This window comes from Ambystoma mexicanum, chromosome 9, assembly GCF_040938575.1.
Source record: "Ambystoma mexicanum isolate Mex_15411 chromosome 9, UKY_AmexF1_1, whole genome shotgun sequence".
In the NCBI taxonomy this organism is placed as follows: domain Eukaryota; kingdom Metazoa; phylum Chordata; class Amphibia; order Caudata; family Ambystomatidae; genus Ambystoma; species Ambystoma mexicanum.
In genome coordinates, this window is record NC_090931.1 from 414366673 (window position 1) to 414392335 (window position 25663).

Genomic DNA, 25663 nt, shown 5'->3' on the forward strand with positions numbered 1-25663 from the left:
ACAGTAGTTGATGCGATACAAGTTCGCTTTTATTGTTGGTATTCTGAGCGGTTTTTCTCAATACAATGGTGAGTGTTTTTGAAAACACTACTTTAGCATTTGTGCACTTGATTGGTCAGCCGACACGTGTTTCGACCCGGAGGGTCTTTCTCAAGGCATGTAAACATTGCTATAAGCCCCAAGTGGGGTCCTGGTAACGTTGTAGTGGCTGTCCTTGAGGCAGTCTTGGCTCCTGTTGGGCCCTGTGCGCGAGTCGGATCTCGTCCTGTGGGGCTTCTAAGCGCCATCCTGGGGCTACATCCCAACATGGTGCTGCTACTACCGGCTCAAAAACTACAGAGAGAAGCTCTGGTTCAAAGCTCCCTATCCGACTTACACACAAATAATACACCACCACCCCCTCCCAAATATCTTTATGCCATTAATAGTCAGGAGGATAGATTAGCCCAAACATCACCTTCTAACCCTAACCATGACCCCACGGGCACGGAAAAAAGCCACCAGTCGCTGATACCTACTTCTCAGGCCAATACTCCAGGGACTGCAATAGACTCTCACCTGGGAAAAACTCACTCACCTCTATTCATGCAGAATAATGATGCCATCACAAATAACATATTTGAGCACATCTCCTTCTTGCCGGCATGTAATAGTAAAAGATCAACTACCACTAAATGCGCATTCAGTCCTCGGGAGCTAAAGAATAACCATGTAGGGTTTATATCTAATCAATCAAAATGATCTCTGCTAAACACCCGCTCACTGCCAAAACACACCCTAGAAATACACAACTACATTGTTGGTAATGAGGTAGACATTATGTGCATCACAGAGATCTGGGTGCAAGAAGGAAATGGCTTAAGTATAGATTTAACTACTCCTCCGGGATACAACACCTTCTGTAAAAATCACCTAAAAGGCCAGGAGGGTGGAGTAGCAATCATAAGTAAAACAGAACTAGGACTTTTTTAATAAAACATTGAATGCACGGGATGTGAAATTATTCATGTAAAGATGACCCCTACCTACAATAATTGTATCAAGCTTATACTAATGTACCAACCCCCGTCTGATATGCCATCCTTGAATGACGAGATAATTCATCTCTTGAATCCTTCAAATGGACTTAATTCCGCTACAATTTTCATGCTGGACTTAAATTGGTGGAAAGGTGAAACGAAGGACAAAGAGGCCACTGAGTTGGAGCAACATCGTGCCATCATGGGCATCTCAATCCAAAATCAAGAACCCACTCATATAAAAGGACGCATCCTAGACTGGGTGACGACACACAACATCAGTACAAGTCACATTGTAACCAAAGCATTCATCTGGTCTGATCACTGTACCATAGACTGCACATTACATCTCCCAGAAACCTCTGGTCCTCTTTGAGACCCTCCTAAAAAAATTCTAAATAGGAATTTTAACAAACTCAATACTGCAGATTTAGAAAACTGTATCCAATACATCATGATCGCCTCTTCTGACCTAGATCACCCTTGCAAACTTGTAGAAATTTACAAATCCCACATCTATGCACTACTTGATAAAAGTGCCCCTCTTAGATCAAAGAGGGTGCACAATGGTACAAACCAGCAACATTGGTTAACTCCAGAAATATGCACTTAGAAGAAAGCAAAAAGATAGGCCGAGTGAGTGTGGGGTAAAAATAAAACAACAGAAAATAGAAAAAGCTGGAAATGTCTGAAAAGACATAATAAACCAAAATCCTTGAAGCTAAAAAACGGTTAAGTGACAGGCAAATTGAGAATGCAGGAAATAGCACTAGAAAACTTTTACAGGAAATGGGAAAAACAACAGCCTTATCCCACTCTTTGGCTCCTGAGAAAAGAGATTGGGAAAATGTGCAAATCGCTTTTCAGGATAAAGTGCTACTGGCCCGTAATACATTTAAAAACTGGCAGAACAACTTAGTGAAACCTCTTGCACAAAATCCATTGAATAATCAAAGAAAAGCAAATGTGTCTTCAGGATTTTCCATTAAAACCATCTTATATGATTTTTGGCACCAAACATGGAGGGTCAATCTTTTATTTTATGTTTAATTTTTTAATACTTTATTTTTGCATTTGTCAACAACAAGAAACAATGCAACATGGAGCCCCGTTCCACCCCCACCCCCACTTCCCAAAGCAGTACACAGTTCTAAGCAGCATGTATGAATCACAGTCTCAAGCATGGAAGGCATTTGTTGACACTCTCATCTTTGTGACATTTTATCAGTCTGCAATTGTTGTCAAATAATGAATATAAAGGCCCCAGACTTCTTTGGGGCATGCATGTAGGGGAAAAGTTCTAATGAACGCAATTTCCATGTCGTGGCAGTAGGCGACATCTTGGAGCCACAGCTGTGCATTAAGAGTTTGTCCCCTCCCCCATGTCATGGCTACCCTCATGCGCCCCAGAACTAACAGTAGTCCCGCAAGCCGTCTCATGTGGGTTGTAGGGGCTTTGTACATTCCAGTAGTGCTGTAAGCGGGTTCATCCCCACTGGTTCCCCAGCGATCAGTGAGATGTTGGGCAGCACCTCCGACCAGAACTGGTGAATTTTCGGGCACTCCCACGCCAAATGGAGGAAGTCTGCTGGGGTATAGCTGAATCTATTGCAAGTATCTGAAGTGGACTGGAAGTTCCTGTGTAGTCTGGCTTGAGTGTGGTATGCCTGGTGTACAAAGTTGAAGTGAATAAGTTTATACCTGGAATTAAGGGAGACCTTCTGGTTCTCTGTCAGTATGTAGGCCCAGTCTTCTTCTGTAATGGAATTTCCTAGGGTTACTTCTCACCTTTTCTTCGGGTTTTGCATCCATCCCGTCCCATCTACCATCATATCCCTATAGGTCTGTTTGATTAGCCAGCCTTCCCCTTGCATCTGAATTACCCCATGCAATAGCTGTCATACTGGCGGTTGTGCTGGAAATTAGGGAAAGAAGGACTTGAAGTTGTATGTGGGATGTATTGACCCACTTTGCTATAGTATGCGGCATCACTCTTCTATTTATGGTGCAAGGAACAGCAACAATGGCGGCAAAACTCATGTGCGCGCCACAATCTCCAAAACCACGTTTTCCAACACGCAAAAAGATGGCTGCACAACATGCCACCCATGGTGCAAGTGGGGTGGAATAGAGCACACACTGCAGAAAAACTGCCAGTGGGCTCCATGACATGCAAACATAGAGTGCAGAGGGAGCAGCAGCACTTTGCAAGTGAAACTCCAAAATGCCTGTACACAACACTTCTCAACACTCAAAATCTTGCTTGGCACTAAAATTCATTTAACCTAATGAAGCACTGTGAATGTACAAAGTGCTAAAATGTGAAGAGCAAAACGTTTTCTCAGAAAAACTGAATTGCCTGTGAATGAAAACCCTGTCAAAATCTGTGTGTAGCACACTGGGCTACCTGTGAATGACAGCCCTGTCAGATGGGCTCTCCTGATGAAACTTCAAAGTTATCTAAACTAAAAGTTTGTCGGATTAGCAAACATAAAAGGATTGGTGATAAAAGGAATGCTGATCTCAGTTGTTTTTGATTCTACAGGTTTAAACCTAAGAATGTAATTTATCTATGTCATTTGATGCAACAAGTTTGGGTTCTGCTGGATTTTAAATCAAGAAATTAAGAATAAATTAGCCTGGCTGGACCTGCAAGAAGTGGAAAAACAGGTTTCCCCCAAGGAGAGGGAAATTTTCTCAGCAGAAACTCACTGATATATGATAATTGTGTGTTAGGCCAGACTTTTGTCTATAACCAAGGAATGAACAATGCCAGATCCTCCAGGCCAGGAAATGGATGTGTGAAAAGGTTGTAAACTGCTCCTTGAAGGAATTCCCCAATGGAGGGGGCTACTCCTTGAGCTCCAGGGAGAGACAAAAGGCGGACCCATTGCTGCTAAGAATAAATAATGAACAATTTTTACAGACTCATAAATTGTTATCCAAAGTGGTGAAAAATATAAAAAGGACAGATATGTTAGTCTAATTTTTGGATTTATGTTTCAAGAGGTGTTGGAACTGTGTAACATATTCTGGACAGGAATGGCAATATATGTGGTTTTATGAGAACTGTATTAATGCTAGAATTGTTAAACTTTAGACACACATCCCTATCGTAAACATACATATTTCTGGAAATGTACAGAAAGTTTGGAAAATGTGTTCATTGTGAAATGGACAAAAGTCTGCAGAAAGGCGAAACAAGGTCTCACACCTTTGGGATTTTGATGAACACGATCCCTCGTGCGCCAGGGATCCTTACGCGGACCTCCGCATTGTTGGTTTTGGTGTTAGTTACTCCTTACCGCACCACTCACCTGCTTCAAACTCTCCGTGTTTATCCTGTTTCTATTTTGGAGGCCCTTGCTTCCGATCCCTGGGAATAGCTGCTTATACTTCCTGCTGCCGCGTTTCAGTTCTAAGATCTCCATTGTTTCTACTCTGCACTCCGGAACGTTTAACTCCAATCAAGACTCTTGGACATCAGGGTTTTTTCCGCCATTTGGCTTTTTCCCTGCTTTGGGGCTGGCTCCCCGGGGTCCCCCAAGGGCAGGTTCCAGCTCTGCCAAGGTGGCCTCCGGGGGAGCCAGACCCTATTTACACGAACGGAAGGACCACAAGCCTAAAGAAAAGCCATATTCCGACAAGAAAAAGAAGATCAAACCATCTGTTACTGTATCCGAGGACCTTACTTCAGTGGAATCAGGTGAGGAGGATTGGGAGGGTACACAGGAGCCTGACAGCATACAACGCCTAAAGATACCCATGGCATCCCTGGAACAGTATCAAGAACTGGTGGCTGCCATGCAGAACCTTACGGTTGAAGTACAGGCTTTACGAAATGAGAATATCGGCTTGAAGCAGCAGGTGGTGCTGCGCCGCGAGGACCAGGGGGACTTACCACCCATGGCTTTGTCCTTCGGTAAATACGACGGACATCCTGGGGGTCTGAAGGACTTCCTTGATGCCTGCCAGGTCCATTTCACTTTCAGACCTTATGCCTATGACACCGCTCGATCCAGAGTTGGATTCATCATCGCCAGTCTTATGGGAAATGCTCTATCCTGGGCCACTCCCTTGGTCACCGGGAATGATCCCTCCTTAAACAACTTTGACCACTTTGTGGAAGCGCTTAAAGCGCGATTCGACCGACCAGAAGTGCTGTACACCTCTTTGGAAGCAATACTCGATGTACGGCAGGGAACCACAGACCTACAGACGTACATATCCCGTTTTATGAGGCTGGCAGCTAAGTCCGACTGGCCGGACTCAGCAAAACAGACCATTTTCCGCCAGGGTCTCCAAGACGAGATTAAGGATGAACTAGCCAGAGTGGCCAGGCCGGCTTCCTTTCAGGATTTGGTAACATTGTCTTTACAGATTGAGTATCGGATACTAGAACGTCGTCAGGAAAGAAGAAGAGGTCGCAGCGTTCCTCAGGCATCCACACCGCCTTCCCAATAATCATCACCTAGGAACACGCATTCTACGGAAGAGCCAATGCAGATTGGATCCATGCGCGGACCGTTAACCCAGGAAGAGAGAAGACGACCTTGTGAAGCTGGGTTATGTATGTATTGTGGTTCTTCCAAACATCTCTTCAGGAACTGTCCAGAAGTACCACCCAGGAGAAAGGAAAACTCCAGCCCCCGTTCTTACGCAAGGGAAGTATCGGGGGAGCCACCTGCCACCCTTGCAACTCTTCCAAACCAATAGGGGATAACAGACCTTCAACCAGTGTACCTGCCCTAGACAGTATACTGAAGGACTTACATGAAGTACATACCTTAGCCAAGAAGGCTCACAAAACCAGTCAACAATCACGAAAGAGGTGGGCCGACAAGGGCCGGCGTAACAACCCAGACTGGAAAGCAGGTCAGTTAGTCTGGTTGTCTACCAAGTTCCTGTCAAAATGGGTTCACACTGGTAAATTCTCTTCAAGATATTTGGGTCCCTTTCCCGTCTTGTCCAGAATCAATCCGGTGGCCTATAAGCTTAAGTTACCCAAATATCTCCAGAGGGTTCATCCAGTTTTCCACACCTCCCTCCTGAAACTGCACAAGGAAGACCCTTTTCAGAGACGGTTTCTTACAGTGCAAACTCCTGTAGCCCCAGTTCCTGATGAGTATGAGGTTTCCTACCTGGTTGATTCACGATATCGTAAGGGCAAGGTACAATACTTGGTGCATTGGAAGGGCTACCCTGTAGAAGAGAGGTCCTGGGAACCAAGCTCCCATATTCATGCCCCCCGATTGCTAAGAAGATTCCATCAACTACATCCCGGAAAGCCAGGGGGGTTCCGAGGAGACGGGGGTATACTGTCAGGAACTGCGGGTGGAAGCTGTGGGAGCGCTGGAGGCATTGACTTTAGCGCTCCACCCGCTCTAGTCCTCATCCAATATGGCGGCGTCTAGTATATTACCAGACCCTGCCCCCTCACTCATTGCGTTGTATCTGTTGTTCTTGGCACAACGCTCTGTGCGACTTAAACTTTAGTCCTCTTACCTGTCAGTTTCGCCCTGACTTTCTTCCTTGTTTTTCTGTGTGTATCTCTTATCCTGCCTCCCTACTAAGGTTTGTTTCTTTCTGTCTTTCCGTACCTTTTCCCGCGTTACTTTCTTTCGGCGTCTTGCCGGTATTCCTACTATCCGCTTCCTGTTTTGGGACCGGGCTTCTTCCGCTGTCTTGCGGTTCACTTCTAGGACTTTTTCGGCATCTATCGCCGCTCATTTCTTACCTTCGTTTCCTGCTGTTCGCCTCCTTTTTTCAGCGGTACTCCGCTCTCTATGCCTGGAGCACTCGTGCGCCAGGGATCCTTACGCGGACCTCCGCATTGTTGGTTTTGGTGTTAGTTACTGCTTACCGCACCACTCACCTGCTTTAAACTCTCCATGTTTATCCTGTTTCTATTTTGGAGGCTCTTGCTTCCGATCCCTGGGAATAGCTGCTTATACTTCCTGCTGCCGCGTTTCAGTTCTAAGATCTCCATTGTTTTTACTCTGCACTCCGGAACGTTTAACTCCAATCAAGACTCTTGGACATCAGGGTTTTTTCCGCCACTTGGTTTTTTCCCTGCTTTGGGGCTGGCTCCCCGGGGTCCCCCAAGGGCAGGTTCCAGCTCTGCCAAGGTGGCCTCCAGGGGAGCCAGACCCTATTTACACGAACGGAAGGACCACAAGCCTAAAGAAAAGCCATATTCCGACATGAAAAAGAAGAGCAAACCATCTGGTACTGTATCCGAGGACCTTACTTCAGTGGAATCAGGTGAGGAGGATTGGGAGGGTACACAGGAGCCTGACAGCATCTGTTCAAAGCAGCTCCTGTAGAAATGTATAATAAATTAAGCATTTTTGACCACATTTAGTGTTTTTGCTCAGCCAAGTTCAAAGCCATACTGACAGTTGAAAAGTCAAATCTGTTTATCTCTTGTGTTTAAAGGGAGGAAGGTGGGAGTGATATTCTGTTTGATCTGTATTATTCCTGAGTACCAGCTCTCTCCTCACATCTATTTAAATTGCTTATTGGTGGGTTAAGTGGTGCTGCAGGGGGAACCTCTAACCATAGCACTATCTGTTCCAAACCAACCCAAAAGTATTCTTTTATGTGCTGCATTCTTCTTGTGTTCATTATTTGATTCCCAGTGCATTAAAGATATTATTCAGTGTTCTGTCACCCCATTGGTGATTGTTGTTACCTATTCAAATATATTGTGATTTAAATTCTAAATAATTAAATAAATATTTACCTTTGCAAACTAGCCTGATTCCTGGTTCATTGTGACCCAGGGGGTCTCAGGAGAAGGGTGAGATATGAGTTGTATATCATTCAGAATATTGAACTTATAGATAAAAATAAATAAGGGTTTCATTTGCGCACTACATGCTGGGCGAGACTTGGGTGTGTACCAGATTGAAATCACTTACATGTATCGGAGCCGATACTACAGGAATATGTTAAGGGCAGAGTCAGCTCCCCCTTCCTTTGCTAATTGGATCAAAAGGAATACCCCATCTACACATAAGTCGCCCAAGGTTTCTATACTCAGCTTAACTGTCCATTGCAGATACACCCGCTCGCTTGTTATGGGCAGCCATGTGATGTACTTTGCTGGTAATAGGGGTGAATATTGGTTGAAGATGTCACCTCTCATGGCAATCTTCCTCCATATTGTGTTTGTAATCAGGTCCACATTTCGTGTGTGTGGTGGAACTCGGAGCTCTGCGACAATTACTGCTCGTAGCAAGCTGGGGGTCATCAGAGCCCGTTCGACTTGGACATGCGGTCGATCAAACTTTGTGGCGTACCAGTGTCCCAGGAATTGTTCCGGTTCTGCCAAGTAGTAGCATTCTAAATCTGGTAAATCTAGGCATCCCTTTGTCGTAATTGTACGAGTGTTGTGTAAGGTACCCTTGCCGTTTTCCCAGCCCACAATATGTCCAGGATCAAACCGTGGAGGCGCTGAAGCAAGGGACAATCTTAATAAGGCATACTCAAGTTTCAAAGTGGACGATTGTCTCATTCCAATGGTGGAAAAAATAAAGACACTAGGTACTGTACTGATGTATCGCTCAACTCTGATGCACATGTCGATAATGTTGTTAAAAATTCCCATTATCATCTTAAAGTCCTGCACCAAATGCTCTGGTTTCAAGAAAAAAATTGCAACACTTTAGTTAGAGCTATTATAATGCCCTGTCTGGATTATTGCAACACTCTGCTCAGTGGAGCCAGTAAGGAAAATGTGCATAAACTCCAGATTATCCAAAACGATGCAGTATAATATGTACCTTTGCTAGAAAAGAGCACATTACCAACTTCCGAAAGGACCTTCATTGGCTGTCTGTGGAAAAGAGCAATCATTAACACAACATAACCCCAGCAGAACACGGCGAACTAGCGCAGCGCAACTGCTTGCTGGCCTCTGGGCGAAAAGAAGTAGAGGAAAGGGTAGATCATTCCTCCTCAGAGCAGCAAGAGCATTGAAATACCCTCCCAGTGAGCCTGTGAACAGAAAGTCTTCAGATACAATCTGAAAATACTATTGTTTGAATACATTTCACTTCATCTTTGATAGTTCTTTGTCCCATTTTCTTCTGAAATATCCTTGTGTAAACGTGCACCCTGATGCCTGCAGGCTATGGCGTGTTAGAAATAAATAAACAAATAAATAAACATATACATAAATAAATATATGGATGTTGGGGTTTCTTGTCTCCTTTGTTAACCTCTGCAACTAGGCCCCTATGTGGGTCTGTTTGAATGAAGCTCTGATTAGTATACAAATGATGGCAACAACTATAGGGCTCAACAAAAGGGATAGGGACTGGGCAGATCCACAAAGCCATTGTTAGTTGATTAGGCTCGCCATGACAAGGGGATGTTTTGGCCCACCCACTTCTGAGATGACATGGTGTACTCCTGGCTGTCTTATCCCAACTAAATATCACAGGAAAATGTGTGTGTATTAGCCCCAGACATTTTCCGGGGGTGGATCCACCATCTTTCAATTTCCTTTAAAACATTTTTAAAAAGACCGTTGAGTGCTCAACCAAAGTGTGGATGGTCAAATTCCTCACAGTGGCAGTGCCCTGTGAGCAAAAAAACCTTAAGGGGTGGCTGTGCGTTGTTGGAGAAATAGAATGGCATTAAATTAAATGCATTAAATATGCATAGAACATTTCCTCAAAGCACATCACAGGGCACAGTTCAAACAACAATTATAAAGAACAAAGCAATAAAATAACAGGGGAAGTATAGGCAACAAGGAAAATACAACTGACAACCCTGAGAATATAGTCAACATCTGTGACCTGTAAAAAAAAACAGAGAACCTTAAAGAGTGGCTCCGCCATGCCAGAGAACATCAGAATGTGAGTGGTTGCCTTTGACCTGTGAAAAATAACTGAGAACCTTAAGGGCTGGATGTATCCTATGGGCGAAAATGAGAACAATTGTCAAGTGATATAATTATCAGGAGACAATAACAAATAATCACACACTAGGCAATGACATATGCAAGATATAAACTGATCAGATCCTCTCAGTCACAACTACATCAATGTGCTTTCCAACCACAAGCACCATGAAACAACCCTACTCTCCACTTTTCCAAATTTGAAATGTACTAGATAACAAATCGTCATCATCAGTCAAGCTGTTGTGTTGGCTAGGAGAAGATGTTGACAATAACTCCAGTCACAGTAAAACTCCCTCAGACTGCACATTGTCGGGGGTAGCTTAGAGATTCAACAGCAACTTGCACTAGTGCCGCTGGTCAGGAGGACTAATCGCCATTGTAGTACTATGATGGGTCATCATCCCTTCCCATCAGTGAAGTGTCCAGTAGCCATGCTTGAAGCATTTGTGCCTCTGATGGCCTCCTGTCTGTTTCTATTGATGACCCATCTGTATCAAAGAAGCCAGAGTCAATGAGGTGGGTGTTCCACATATTCTCCTCCCCATGAACTGTGCCTGCAATGCTCAACTAGCTTTTATCACTTGCCTGCGTTATACTGGGTGTCAGTGGCATTAAGCCTGATGTTGGCATTCTCAGTGTATTGGAAAAATGTAGGCAGGTTAGTGTTCGTCTTGAAGTCATTCCTTCTCCAATTGATTTTGCAAGCATTACTGCACTTTGTGCATGCATATTTGCACAATATCTCCTCCTTGTAATGCGTTCTGCAATTCCTCCTTCACCATGACATGTGTATGGAAACCACTTTTACTTTGAAAAGTGTGTTCATAAAGGAAACCATCATGTACTCAGTGGTAAGTTAAAATGCGACTACCCATGGGTTACTATTCATGGCTGGAAATGAGTACCTTATCAGCTGTGCAATGTTGACATCACCTGAAACAGCCCTTCAACATGTTTGGTCAGGTTGAGCTAAATGTTGATAAACCCACCTTTTGCATCTCCAAGTTGCGCAGAACATACATTAGCATCAGCCGCCAGTGATAGGGAGGTGGCAATCTCTCATCTAGAGCTAAGCAAACAGTATTGCAGTTACTTGCATTGCATGGCACTGCTCACACACCCTGCCCAGCATGTGCAAAGTAGACTTCAAATGGATAGCCACTAACGTCTTTGTGACACACCTGATGTGGGTGCAGTGCAAATATTAACATGGTAAGCCTGTATAACATGTCGTGGGATCTTCTGGTCTACAGTGACCATGTCGTTCAAAGGTTCAGAATTGCTCATAAAGTGTGCAACCATGAGGTGAAGGACATGAACAAAGTAGGGGATGCACAGTGTCTTCCCGATTTGTAAGGCAGAAGACATTTGACCCACAGTCTGCAGCAACAAAGTCCAAAATTCAGACTACATGAACCTAGACAATAGGCCTTCCCTTCCGCTGGCTTCTTCCAAATGTCAACTCACCTGTGGTCTCTGCTCTGAAACCATTTAATGCATACTACCTCCTGGTTCAAAATTGTATAAACCTACTGCCCCCTTGAATAACTCTGGACCTATCTTGGCTGTTAAAGGAGGGAAAGGGCAATAAATGGGCTGCAACAACCACATAGTCAATGCTCTGACCACTGATCCCATGTCCTTGGTGAATTGGACTTTTTGTCTCATAGAATGCTTTAGTATCTGCCCCACTGAAGCCATAACTGCATTGTACAATCCCGATACTGGTTGAAAACAGCGATCAGCCTTTCTTATACTCCACCGGCATTCAAGGCATTCTGTATTTGAAAAGGGCAAGAGGTCTATTTCAAAATGATAGCAATGTTAGCATACAGCGCATGCTGTCTGTCATAGGACTTGTGTTATATTTGGCCACACTGAAATGCTTCCACAACACTGGCCTGCTACACTGGGGTTCACTACTGGGCATGGCTGTGGTTAAGTGTGGGAAGAGCCGAATGTGTGCTAGTAATTGGCAGTGGAACATCCAGAATTAACACATGTAGTATGTTTATGGGTAATTGGAGGTAAACTGCTTGTCTGATGGTATGGCCATGGATGCATCAAATATCCTTTGACTTCACCCGATGTCTGCGCATGTTGATGTCACATATGTTACCACATATGACAATATCCATGTTGGTCCTTGCCATCCCTCTGCATCCTGCCTTCGGGAGCAGTATGCCAGTTGCCAGATTTGGTTGTTGTATATTCTGTGTGAAGTACTGCCAGACATTTGACTTTTTTGTGGGATTGAACACAGGCTGGACTCATGTAGGCATGATGGAGCTGGCAGTGGTGCTGTTGAGGGTGTTCTGGATGCCATGTAATAATGTAATGTGCTTTCTGATCTGCAACAGTAAGCTGTTTCTGGAAGAGACGGTATGCAGGTGCAGGGCTAACTTCTACAAATACTCCAGCCTTTACATCTGCTTTGCCATTGTTAATCTCAACCTTGATATCACTGCTTTCACAAAGCATTAATGGCTCCCAGTTGGACTCTGATGGATCATAATGTGTGTCTAGAGAATCATACACATCATCATAATTGTTACTGTCTGAATTATGAGTTGATGGGGCAGTAGAAGTAGACACCTGGGATTTCTAGACATCTTTCTCTGTTAAACTACTTTGTGTGTTGTTCTTTGATAGATACTATTTGCACAACACTCCTCTTTTGCTCATAAAGTGCACTGACCTCTTCCTGTCTCGGTGGATGTTCAACATCTTGCTACAATACCCTTGCAGTTGTACTTGTGTGTGCACCGCAGAGCTACTTGCGATCGAAGTATGGAGTGGTTGGACCATACCATCAATTGGCCACATGCTTTATTGTCGTCCCTTGTGCACATTGCATATGTTGCTGCAAGATTAAAAAGACCATGAGCAGCACATCTCCTGCTTCCTGGCTTGTTTGGGAAATTGTAAATGTGTCATCACTAATGGACTGGTGCATCATCTACCTCGCTGAATCTCAGTTGCTCCCTCCTAGTAAAATCATGAGGGCCTGTGTCTCCCACAAGCTGCCCTCAGGGATTCACAGCTCGTTCTGATCTTCCTTCCAGGTGTTAATCGATGGCATAGCTCATCCATTTGCTTCAAGAGATGGACACTGGTTAGTGTGTAACCCACTTTGCTAATTTTAAGCTGCTCCCTAGCAGCAAAATTAGCCCAGTTTGTCTTTCCAACAAGCTGCCCTCAGGGACTTCCATATTCTTCTGTTCTTCCTACAAGCTGTCACCCGATGACAGTTCTCGCTTCCAGAAATAACAGGTGGGCAGGTTTCTCCCAGGTTTCTCCCAGGTTTCTCCCAGGTTTCTCTGACAAAACCCACAGGGAATTCCTAGCTCCTTTCTCTCCTCTTCTGAAATATCTTCCGAAGGCACATGTCTCTTCCACTGGCTTCAAGAGATGGCCACTCACTGGTGTTTCAACCGGACCTGGGACATTTTGTTGCACTGGTCATTTTGCAGCATATTTTTTTATGGAGTCATCCCCCCCATTGCCCTCCTCCCACACCTCCCTATCCCACCCCAACTATACCCCTCACTAACCTAGAAATTCTAAATATATGTTCCCTTACCTACCCCCACCCCCTAATGAATGCTGCGAAAAACAGCCAAAAAGGCCATTTACCAAATGCGGCGAAACGGCCACAACAGTGTGGGCAGGTTCGCTTTCACCCAACTCAACGAATCTCTGGTACTCCATCCTAAAACAACCAGCTTTGTGTGTCTCTCACATAAGATGCCCCCAGGGATTTTTGCCTCATCCGGCTCATCCTCTGAGGTGTCACCCAATTACATGTGCCTTATCAACTCAATTCAAGAGATTGAGACTGACTGGTATGCCGCTCACCTACACAAACCTTTGGTGCTGGACCTTGTGTTGTTCACCCTTTCCAAATCACATGCAGTGTACACAAAACCTTCTGTAACCTCTTGAATGGGTCCCAAGTGAATTCACTATCTCCCCCTATCCAACTACTCTAAAGCACTCCGTTGATTTAACCCTTCCCTAAATGTCATAAGCCAGCTGCTACTGATGACCACCTGCCTCTCTAAAAGCTGAATCACACTGAATAGATGCTCCAACCACACGTCACCCTTTAAGCCAAATGTCAGACAAACATTCCAAAAGGTTTGGCTGAATTTCAACCTGTTGAAATTGACCTAAAATTCAGATGAATCGAGGAACATGCAGAAAAGAGTGTCCGGGCCTTTCCAGCAATTGTATAATCCGAAGGAAGGGTTTTATTTGGCTTGTGGGTATGGCAAGGCCTAATACCTCCATTGATTTTTAGTACTGCAGGACTTTTTATTTGCTGTTGGTAACTTTAAACCATGCAACGGAAAGAGGGAAGGGCAGCGTCGAATCAGAAATGGGATGCTTACATCTGCCGCAACTTATCGAAAGGCAAGTGCACAAAGTCCTCTCCCAAACTGCCCATTAAGTGCAATGTGGAGAAAAGAACTAGGTTTTAATGTGCCATGGGTGTGTGATTTACACTTGCAGAAGATGTCTGTTATTGCTGTCTTGTCTTAGTAATGTAGTATGCTCCTGTAGATGAAGAATGGAATCATTGTCTGCTATTAGTAGTGTGATTTCCTCCTGCAAATAAGAGCTTTGTTGCAGCTGAGGGAGTGTTCTAGCTGCCAACGGTATATGTAGCTTCCCTTTGACAGTTCAGGTTCCCCAGCACGCATGCCTAATGAGTCATGCATGGCCAGGGGCATTTTGCTTTCCCATATGTGCAAGCTCCATTGGGGATTCAGGTTGGTGCAGTGCACTTTTGAATGTGTATAGGCAGCACTCCTGCACCTCTCCACACATTTAGACAGTCTGGGGCATTGTGCTGTCAGTGATCTGGGTCTTCCTTGTATGTATGAGAACTAGGAAGGGGTCTATGCTTCCTGGTTACATCTCTTGTTGCAAGGGAGCTTGGTTACCTTTAGGAAAGTTGGAGAGGAGCAGAGTCCAGACCAGGGCTGAAGGTAAAACAAAACTATGTTAGAATGTATGTTAGGTGTGTGTATATATGAGTATATTTCTGTGTGAATGAGTGATTGTATGATGTAAGGCTGGCTGATTACATTTGTGAAGGAGCAAGTGTATGGTGTATGGGTTGTGGGTAAATGAGCAAGTGAATGCTATGTGAATGTGTTTGTGAATGAGCAGGTAAATGTTGTGTGAATGTGTGTGCTCTTGCATTTGTGTAGGGCCCGGGGTGATCATTTCACAGAGGAGAGGGCTATTCTTACATTGGCAGGGCATTTTGTTACTGGGCATTTATGACAAAGCAAATATGATAAGATGCAATATGTGGCTAGACTGGCAAATGTTGGTGCAGCCAGTTTAGCTATAATGTATTACTATGGCATGGAATGTTTGACTGCACATCTATAATAAAGCAAACATTATAAATTGTATTACTTGGTAAAACTGAACTATTTGGGGGCAGCTAGACTAGCTATACTTACTTACAGTCGCATGTCATTTTCTTACTGGGTATCCTTGAAAAAGCAAGCATGACAAGTGTTATTACCTATCTAGGCTAGCCTACATTGTTGCAGCTAGTTTGTAAATGTTTCTTTTGTTGTGGCATGGTTTATTTAATGGCAAAGCATGTTCTTATGTTGGCATACTGGAATATATTGGCATAGCCAGCATGGAAATATGTTCTTATAGTATCATTACTTGCAAAGCAAATATGAGTATGCTATTATATGGGAATACTTACATGTATTAGTGCAGGAAGCAGGGACATTTATGGGTACAACCAGTGTTAAAGGGATTGTCTACTGGCATATATTTTGTGGAAAGGCATCATGAAAATGTGCTGGGAAATGCTCCTGTGTACTGTTGGCGTCTTGCATCTATTGGATTTTTTCATGTGTTACCCACAAAACTGATTGCAAACTGTCTGGCTTTTTACCCAATCATTCACAGAAAGAGTATGTATAGTTCACCATGTAACCCATTATTAACTAATGATGTTTGGTGTAACTGATCCGGAAAGTGATTAACAAGATCCTGGCCATATGATACGGATCTTGCTGATAACGGTAAGGAGAGGTAGGGGAGGTACATCATTCGACATGAAGGCCTCTGGGTTGTTCTTTGCAGTATTCCCAGGTTCAATTGGGTTTGTTTACTTTAGGGTGCATGAACGTAGGGTGGGGCAGGGAAGGGAAGGGGTATGGTTCAATAGTGGAGCATGTTTTAGTTGGCTACTAGCGAAGCCAATATGTGTTGTACGTATACATGCTGATAAATGTATGGAATGCTTTCATTATGAACGAAAAATGTAATACCTTGTGATTATAAAAAAGAAATCTTGGGGAGAGAACCCTGTGGAAGCCTCATTTGTAGTTTCAGATTCCTTGACTATGCTCACTCCTCTTGCATATTTGTGGGAAACATGTACACCCCTCTAATTAAGACATGTACCATCTGCTACCACCCCTTCCTTTTACCTTCTTCTATGATAACCGGTTTCCTCACCATGCTTGATATTACCAGCTCCTTCCCTTTTACTTCTGTTTGTACCATGTCCTTGCTTGCTGCTTCTGATATTCCCTTTTCCATTTCCACCTCTATTGTTAACCGCTCCTCCCAATGCCTCGAGAGTATACTTCTTCTCTCCTTTTCTATTCTCATTTGATCACCACCTTCAAATTCTCTATGGGTTTTATCTGTTCCTACCTTACTTTTCCTGTTGTTATCACCGTCATTTGATTCAGATCATGTTTGACACTTTCCATCCTTTCCTGCACTGTTGTTCTTCTTAACTTCTCCTTAAACCTCTTTCTGTCTCTCCTCCACATATCTCCTGAATATAACCTCCAGTTATTCCATTGATTATGTGTTTCCCAACATCTTGATTGATGTTCTCTTTCACTCCATATAGTGTTGTTTCCCACCTCCTCTATGAACACAATTCCTCCTTTCTCTTTGATGTTCCTCCCAACATCCTGTTTGATGTCCTCTCCATCTTCGTCTCACCTTCTCCATACAGCCACCTCCCTGCACACTCTGGCAACCTCCTCGCTTTGCCTTTTCCCAACATATTCTAATATCTTCCACCTACCCTCCTTTGTAATGCCCTCTCTTGTTTGCTCCTTCTTCCTAAGCCACCCCTCTCCTCACTCTTTAGGACCTCCTTCTCTTCTTCTTCCAAACTTCTCCCAAAACCTTACTCCAAAGCTCCCTCTCTCAAGCATCCACTCTCCTTCCTCCAGCCACCTCTCCCCTCACTCCTTCAACCTCCTCTCCCTGTATCAGTGCTTAATTTGTAAGAAAATAAGTGCCATTGCCCAAATATTTTTAGGACTCCTGTGACACTGTGGGTGGACACATCCCCACCACTGCTGCCACCACCCATAGCTACTCCCCACAGTGTCAACATATTTGGGGTTACACTACAGCTTGCACCTGCTCATGGTGGTTGATGGATGCACTGAAAATCACCACCACTTCATAATTAAAGTCAGTCTGAGACAATAGGTGCCAGGGCTCCAAAAGAAAGTGGCACGGCTGTGCCCTGGTAAACACCCCCACAAATTAATCACTGTTTCCTCTTGCTAACTTCTTCTAATATCTTCCCCTTATCTTTCCCTCCAGACACTTCTCTCTTCATTTCTTCCAAATCCTATCTTGACCTCTTCACAATTTCTTCTAAAATCTCCCTTCAACCTCCCTTATATCATTCTCTCCATATTCTCTCATTCTTCCCCCAGACAACGCTCATCTCCCTCTTTCCAGTCTTATCACTGTTGTACCTCCATCAACCCCCTCTACATATCCAACTCCATCAGTAACTCATTTTCTGGCTCTTTACACAAACCCTTGCCTAATTCACTGTCACTCTTATAGGGATTTGGCTGCTCTCCGTGGACCATCCGAACCATCAGAGGAAACATATGTGTGCAGGTAAAGTGGCTGTAATGAGATTGGCACAGTGAGTTCCGTTCATTGATTTCATCTGAGGCTGAAAACAGTACAGCCATAGTGTGTGGTGATGTAAAGTAAGCTGATTTTATGCTCAGAGGTTATCCTGAATGCCATGATTGCACTGTCTAGACTAAACAGTCTGCCTCATCGTTTCTATCATGAACTAAGGAGTCTGCACCTGCTCCAAAGCACAGCCCATTTAATCTCACAGCTATTATTTCAGCTCATGTAAGACTTTCCCCATACCCCAAACTGCTTACCAAGTGGATCACAAAATGAGAGCCGATTAGGATGCTGGATGTTTCTAAGATCATGACCATTCCTTAAAGGGAGAGAAGAACAAGAGCTGCGGGCCAAGTAGCAGTTCCCAGCACAGACCATGGAAGGGTGGTGTGGTTCAGGGTATCACCTTTGTACCTCCTCTGGGCAACACATCATGATACAGATGGTGGCCCCTCAACCCCATGATGATCCATCCACTGCACCCAAGCACAGGAAGGGAATTTCATTACACAGCCTACCCCTTCCTCCAACCTCATCCATACAAAATTATGTCATAATGGTTAGACTGAAGAAACAGACATTTTTGGAACCCACAGATTTCTGGCCACTCTCAGTTACCAGTGGGCTCCCCTGCCCAACAATCCACCTGATGTTCAGGACAGATTTTCTCTATGCTCTCCAATGTACTCCTTTTTTTCTTGTCTTTGCTGGATCCATTCTCTGAACTATGGTAGGTGTCTGCACAGGATGACTTCCTCCAGCTGCCTCGGAATGACAGTCAATCTGGTTCAAAACTGTTGGTGTTTATTGTCCGATCTAAGCAGGGCTTCCGGCTAGATCTCCTGGTCCAGTGACACACATGTCAATTGTACTATATAGATCCGGGGGGATCTTTTCATGTTACACAAAGCCAGATCCAATCGGTTGGCTGCCTGCTTCCAGAATTTAGAAGAGCTGTTAAAAAGTGTCTCTACAGTTTGATCGGAATGCGGGGAGCCTAGCTCTTTCTTCTGTGTCTTCTGTCTGCTCAGGCTTTACCCACCATTCTTCATCATTGCACTATAGATTCATAGGGATACAATATGCATACCCCTTTTTCTTAATCTCTGGAGGCATAGAGGTTTAAAGCAAGTGACTATGGTGAAGGTCTGCCTGGGCTTCTGCTGTTGGTCATGAAAATTCAAGGTTCCAGTCAGGTTATTACTTATGGACTAAGGATGAGGGATTATTTTATGTAAGGGCTGCCAGTTCTCTGGTGTTGGTGATGTTGATGACCTGTGCCTGTCTAGGTCCGTGACACAGTCCACTGCCTGACCTTACTAGTGGATGTTATTTTTGCTGAGGATGCTGTGCGCTGCAACATGACAGGTAATGCAGTGCCTGGAAGTGGTGTGTTTGATGGGGCAGCATCCCCTGGCTAAAGTAGGGGCTCATCCAATTGTCAGTAGAGACATTCCTATCACTCTAGGACAGTTCATTAGCAGCAGATATGGGGACTGAGAAATCCCACATAAATCTACAGAGAGCGAAAAAAGAAGGGCCTGAACTACGACATTACATTTCAAAAGGTAGCCATGCCGGTATCACACACAGTCTCCATTCTCATACAGTTAAGAACAGATAGGCAAATTAAGCCCACCATGCCAGCAGGGCCAGAATGTGACAATCAGAGAGAGGCCAACCAAAGGAGAAGCTCTAACTAGCCCCAGATCTCACCTATGGAACTGGAAACCATCCTCAGAGATGGGTCTCACCACAGAATTCCTACATCAGCTGCCTGAAGAGACACGCCTGATTTTTCTTACCCCAGAGAGAGGCTAGAAGGCAGAGACAGGCTGTAGGAAGCAGAAAGAGGAATGGAAAATGGGAGCTGCGATCCATTCTCTCATCCCACATCAGGGCTTTGTGCTATACCCACAGGCAGACCCCAACAGTAACACATTGTATCAGCTATCTAAGGAGATACAACTCCCCTTGGACAAGTGGGAGGCTGGAGGGTGGGCCAAGGTCATATTAAAGGTTGGACCTGTTCTAGAAGGCAGTTGGTGTCAGGAGGAAGAGCTAAGTCAAAGCTGGCTGGAGAGATGAACAGCAGAAGCTACATAAAGTGATGAAGAAGGTTCTGAAGCTCCACCAAAAGCAGACAAGTGAACACTGGAGAAGTGCTTCTGGAGCTTGGGTAGAGCAGGACACAGGTGGCTGGACGGGAGGCCAAGATGGCTGCAGTAAGGAATAGACAGTAACTGCAGGAAAATGCCAGGAGTCTGAGGAAAGACAGACACAAGGAAAGACAGACGCTAGAGCTGGAGAATTAAGAGACCAAGAGGGCTGAAAACAAGAACCAGGAAGCTGGGTAGAGGAGGCCCCAGAATGTTAGGAGGAGGGTGGACATGGGGGCTTGGAAGAGAATGACCTAGATGCTTTAAAGGATACAGATCAATAAGGTGTAGAGCAGGAAGACCCAGAAATCTTTGAGTAGAAAGACATATAGGAAGCTGGGAGGATAGAGACCCAGAAGCATGGGAATACAAATACATGGAATGCTCTGTGATAAAAGACCCAGAGGACTGACAGGAGGGAACATCAGGTAGCAAAGACGGAGAAAGCCCCAAAAGGCTGTTAACAGCTATCAGACAGAGTTAGGTGGCAAGAAAAGGGAAGCATATATGGATATAAGGGGTTTGTGGAGGAGATATGGAAAGAGGTGGTGGGATGAGAACATCCAGAGGAAAAATGAGGAAGTAATATGAGAAATGCAAGAGGCAAAGTTGAATAATGTCAAGGGGGAGAAAAAAGTGGTGATAATGTGAAGAAGTTGTTGAATGTTTAAGAGGAGGCAGGGAAGACATGATATTAAAGGTGAGGCAGTAGATCAGATGTGAGGAACAAAGGTGATGGAGCCCAAAACATCAAGGGGTACACCTACGAGGGGTGGATGAATGTACTTCTTGTGAGTCATTGAGCAGCATAGAAGGGAGGGAGTGTCAGGATCCAATGAATTAGAGTAAGATGGAAGTGGAACTTGGTCAGGAAGGGATTAGAGAGAGGTTAGGAGATCGGCCAAGATGAAGATTGTCTTTGAAGGCAATGCAGTGACCAGGGCAAACATGGTTCTGTTAGGGTCTAGGTAATATATTCTTGGAACAGACCACTAGTACAAGAAGGCCAAAAGATTAGAATTATGGAAATAATCAAGATAATGGATTACCCTTAGTGGGGAATTGTCTTTAATATAAATAATAGAAAAAAAGGTTAGAAAAGTGTGTGGCAACATCCTTCAGTGGATCCCTTTCTTATTCCATCTCCTGCCCCTTGAATATGTCTTCTATGGTTGATGTCCAGAATTGCTTTAGCAGTATAGGCTGCCCACTTTGCCCCACTTTTGGAACAACATGTGCTCTGTTTGCTCTCTCTCCTCTTCTCTCATCTCTCTGCTTCCACTTCCCATTCTACACTCCACACTTACTCGCACTACCTGTTTTCTCTTTTCCTTTTGGCACTCATAACCTCTGCTTGTCAAGTATGCCAATTCTTCCTGCAAGTCCTTTATCAGTGTGTGATCTTCCAGTTCACATGATGTTTGGGCCTACTGAACATTTCTGTATTTCTCCTTGGGAGCTTGGGTTCCTCCTTGAGAACTTATCTGACCAACAGAAATGTGTCAAAGGACCCTTTGCTATTCCCTAACATCATGAGGGACAGTTTGAAGTCAACGGGGCACCATGTTTGCAAGCCCTCAACCAAGTAAGTCCTCTGTTGCAGTCAATTTGTTTTTGGTCCTTTTTTTTGCTTTTGCCTAAAATGACAAAGGACAGTGAGGTGAGTGCCAGGGTGGACCACATGTTCTCAATCCGTCTATTGAGTATGTCCTCTGCTGCAGTCACTTTTCTGTTGGTCCTGGCTATGATATGATATTTATAACACAACTATACAAAAGTCTTTCTAGACAAGACAAGAGGAGGAAAACAGGAGGAGGACAAGATAAAAAGTCATATTAGGCCCTGTGTAATTCAGAACATGCAAGTGCAACGGCGCAAAAGTGCAGGGGAAGGGAGAGGGGGAAGTTGCCAGGGAAGGGGAAGTGCAATCAGAGCAGAAATGCTCTGAGGGAGTGCAGCCAGGGCAGTGCAGCTCTGGGTAAGTGCCAGCTGGCAGGGGGCTGTAGAAGTTACATGTACAGCCCATAGGTGCTCGGTAGTCTCGGAGGCAGTGCAGGGGAGACTGCTCATGGAGGAGCCTGGGACCCAGTGTGACTCTGGGGTAGGAGGCAGCCAGTTGGAGCAGCAGGCAGGTAGGTCTGCAAGGTAATGAGAGGGAGAGAGCAGAGGAGAAATTGAAGTCCTTGAGCAGCTTCCGGCACTTCAGGTGGTCCGGCTCAAAATTGATAGAGGCAGGGAGGCGATTCCAGAGGGAGGCACCAGCAGAGGAGAGAGACTTACCCCTCACTCTCTTCCTGGAGAAGCGTCTGACCCTCAGAGAGTTGGAGGTAGCTGAGCGAAGGGCTCGCGAATGAAGGAATTTTGGAAGCGAGAGTTGCATGTAGTGTGAGCCCTAGCCCCAGAAAGGCTTGTGAACAATGCAGAGGGTTTTGAACTTGATCATTGCAACCACTGGGAGCCATTTCAAATATTTCAGGGCTGTTGAGATACAGCCCTTGGGCTTGAGGACAAGGATACATTTTGAAGTCCTGTTCTGGATAAGTTGCAGAAGGCATAGAGTAGAGGAAGGTAGAGTGAAAAAAGTGGCTGTTGCAGTAGTCCAGCCAACGGAGAACCAGGACCCTGTAGACAGTGAGCTTCTGAGGGAAAGGAACCAAATTCAAACAAGAGAAACTCAAAGTTTCTGGATAAAGGACGGAACTGCATTATTGACGTGTCGCTTGTGTGGAAAACATTCTGAGACATGGAAGCACTTGACTTTGTTATGTCCAGACTTGCGACAAGAACAAACAAGTCACTTGGGAAGTTTCATGGTCGTAAAGCCCTCTCTAGATGCTGATGACTGGTGGATAGAACTTTCAAATGACTCTGATTGAAAGTTATTGATCAAATTGACATTCTTTTTAGAGAAAGTGGTGAAAAAACGGACAGAAGCAGAAGCAGTATTTAAAGCATAACAATTAGGATTTTGGATTGGCTGTTTTACGTAGATAGAAACATACTGTTTTATTTTTGCTGTCTCTCTTCTGCTCTGCTTATTTTCTTTTACATTTTTCTTTTTTTACACTGTAATATGTGAAATGTGTATTTTAAAGGTTAGTAACAAACCAATAAAATAAAACAGAAAAAAAAAGAAAAAGAAAAGGAAGAATACCTCTGAGGAGGTGCAGCTGGTAGTGAGCCTTCTTGTCAAGGTCCATGATGTTAGGAGAGCAGGAGAGAGTGAAAGATGACACCAAGGTTTTTATCCGCACAGGAAGGCGAAGGAAGAGGGCTCAAGGAGGGTGGCCAGAGTGAGAGAGAGAAAGCAGAAGCAGGAGTTATTCAAACAGCTCATTTGTGTCCTTTTGTACTCCATATGTATCCAGGAAAGATCCTGCTACTGACCTTCATGTCTTTCTCTGTCCACCTTGTCTAGGGCAGTGGTATTCTGGGGTGGGGTGTGATGTTAATCCAGGTGTTCTAGCCCAGACGGAGGAGAGGGGTAAGGGCTAGAGTTCGAGGAAACTGCATTGTCAACATTACAGCTTGACAAGCTTTTAGTTATGAACTCGGATGACAACTCATTGCTGGGAATGTCATATGCCATCAAGGTGATTCATAACAAGCTAAAGACATCCCAAATTGAACGAAGCATCCGGTTCAATGGGATTACTAAACTAAAAGCCATGTTGCCACCCAGCATTCACCACGTTTCCAATGACACACCTGGGAGCAATATGGCCCCTCAAAGATTCAACTTTTGCTAATAGAGTGAAATGCTCGTGCACCCAGAAATGTTTAGCATCATTCTTTCCAAGTGTCAGCTTCATTGCATGGCCAAACCACAGCAGTTAAGTCCTGGGAGCGCCAAACTCACATTCATGCTGTCCTTTGTATGCACCAATATGTGCCATTCCATTAATTTTAGAAAACAGCCTATGGTGAAAGGACTTTTTGTGTTTTAGCACAGTAGAAAGCTATGCTTGAACAAAAACAACTGACACAAATGGGACACATGGTACTGCTTACATTGAGACACGGTTTTGTAGATTGTGTTGCAGTGTACCAATACTTTGGCTTTTCGCACTTTTTACACAGGGTTCAAAGAAAAACCATCACGCTGTCCCTATTGCCACCTGATTGCTAGACTCCACCCACCTTCTACTTCCCCCTCTGTATTCGTGCATGCCTCTGTAGAGTGCTCTGTTGCTTCTGGAAGCTAGGTCTGCGCTCAATAAATATAATAATAATAATAATAATAATAATAATAATAATAATAATAATAATAATAATAATAATAATAATAATAGCTAATCAACCCACCCGGGTATCCAAACAGATTAGCCCCCCATTAGAAATTCAACAACAGACTGAGCCTAGAGGTGGAGAAAGAATTTAGAAAGTAGAAGGCCTCAGGAGTGGGCAAAGGCAACAGATATCCCCACAATATCAGGAAGTGAAGAGAGGCAAGAACCCACCCTTGACCCAAGCAGAAAGGGAAAGGTGGAGACAAGGGAATCTGTGTCTGTATTGTGGGAATCCACATCATTGTGCAATGACTTATCCCAGCACAGCAGGAAATGCCAAAGACTGACCATGAAGAATGGGCATAGATGGAGGCATGCTTTTTGCAGATGTTCATGTCACTCATGGTAGGATCTGTAGCCCTAGTCGCTTTGCGAGATTCTGGAGCAGCAGGAGATTTCTTCTAGCAAGCTCATTTTAAGACGCAAACATGGCGTGCTTTATTCTACAAATCCCAAATGGTATTCCCCACATTATAATTAACACATTATCAATATCAATCAACGAGTTCCATTTACTGTATAGCAAGACAAACAAACAATTGTGTTTAATTCATGCTTTACTTATGTGTTTTAAATATGATTACGTATTTTGTAATTCTCTGACTGCTTGTTGAAAGGTTGTGAATTCAACCAAACAATAATAATAAAAAAAAAAACATTCTGCAAGTCTTTCTCAAATAGTAACTAAAAGCAGGTGAATTCATCACAAAATGTCTTTTGCTCTGTGGATTTAAATCTTTAAAAAAAACAGTAGACAACACAAATGATATCTTTAGGTGTATATCAACTGATAGTGTAACACTTAAAATACTTCCATGTATGATGTAGACAATGAAGCTACTATCATTCCTCTTCCGCATTGCATGTTTCTACACATATTTCTTCAAAATGCTGTCATTTTGGTTTATCATCTGATGTGTGTACTTTTTGAGTTAGATCTACAAAACAGTGCACTATTCTTTCGTTCATAAACGTCAAACATTCACAAATAATCGCAACGTGTTATTTGACAATAATTGGAAAACAATGCGGCCAAGTGCCCCAAACATACGTGATCCTGGGCAACTCAGTTAATCGAACAGTGCCTTTCCCAGCAGTCTCCAAAAACTGTTTGCGAGCTGGGCCCTCAGTCGCCCACAAACATGCACATAAGCCATTTCTCCTGTCCCCCTCACCCCCCCAATCAGGAGTCTGAAAGACCACACCATGATTGTGATAAAGCATACAGGAAAGAAAGAAGTTACACTTTTCTGAAGAAGGACAGCCCAAGCCTCATACCCAAGAGCTGAAGCTGTCCAAATCAGTATATTTGGTGTGTGGTTT